The sequence below is a fragment of the Octopus bimaculoides genome, chromosome 3 (genome assembly GCF_001194135.2).
Source record: "Octopus bimaculoides isolate UCB-OBI-ISO-001 chromosome 3, ASM119413v2, whole genome shotgun sequence".
Taxonomy (NCBI): domain Eukaryota; kingdom Metazoa; phylum Mollusca; class Cephalopoda; order Octopoda; family Octopodidae; genus Octopus; species Octopus bimaculoides.
In genome coordinates, this window is record NC_068983.1 from 5,130,416 (window position 1) to 5,131,286 (window position 871).

Below are 871 nucleotides of genomic sequence, written 5' to 3' on the forward strand. Positions count from 1 at the left end.
ATATATATCACAAATGATGTTGGCGTCAATTTTAAATCTGCCCAAGACTTGGCCTCATGCTATTTGCCCATAACAAAAATTGAACTCGGTACAGATAGCAACATTACGTCACAACTACTTTACCTCAATCGGTCCAGCTGTTTTTAATACCATACCAAAATACGTCAAAACGGAAATGGATCCCATAAAATTCAAAAGTTCACTGGACAAATTTCTTCAAAATATCCTGGACCAACCTCCTACACCCAGATATGTCTCCAACAATAATAACTCTTTGCCAGAGTGGGCCATTGCGCCCCATATATGACTAAAAGACTTCACCAGGTGGTGCCATTAAGTCAGACATGGCCTGGGCTTATACTCACCAAAACCTATCAAAGCGATCAAAGTTATATATATATATATTTGCATAGCTGTGTGTGTATGTGTGTGTGTGTGTGTGTGTATGCATCTGAGGGCCCACTCTGACAATATCATCCGGTTCTCTCTATCTCCAACCACTGACGCCAAAATCTTATCAAATAATATTTACATCTTATCAATTAGCATTACTAAGCTAAATAAACATGTTTGCTTCATTTAAAATACACACACACAGGTATATGAATATATATACATATATACACATACATACATTTCTTTTTAAACAAAATACCTTATCTTGTTTCATAGCATGACAGGCAGTGATTATCATCATTATCATCATCATCTTTGTTATTATCAGTGTTGTTATTATTATTATTATTATTATCATTATTATTATTATTATTATTATTATTATTATTAACATTTCTTAGTATATTTTTAACTCTTTGGTTTTGTTATTTTTATTATGAATTATTTTGATGCCAAGGTCGACATTGTTTTTCAT

The 871-nt window shown here is 32.5% G+C and overlaps 1 protein-coding gene across 1 annotated transcript in view; it reads left to right on the forward strand.

The window, feature by feature from the left end:
• The window catches only part of LOC106879768 (epithelial splicing regulatory protein 1), a gene marked incomplete at its 3' end in the record, with an annotated part of 73,853 nt that overhangs the window by 43,629 nt on the left and 29,353 nt on the right, over positions 1–871 (forward strand). The gene's annotated exons all lie outside the window — the stretch shown is intronic.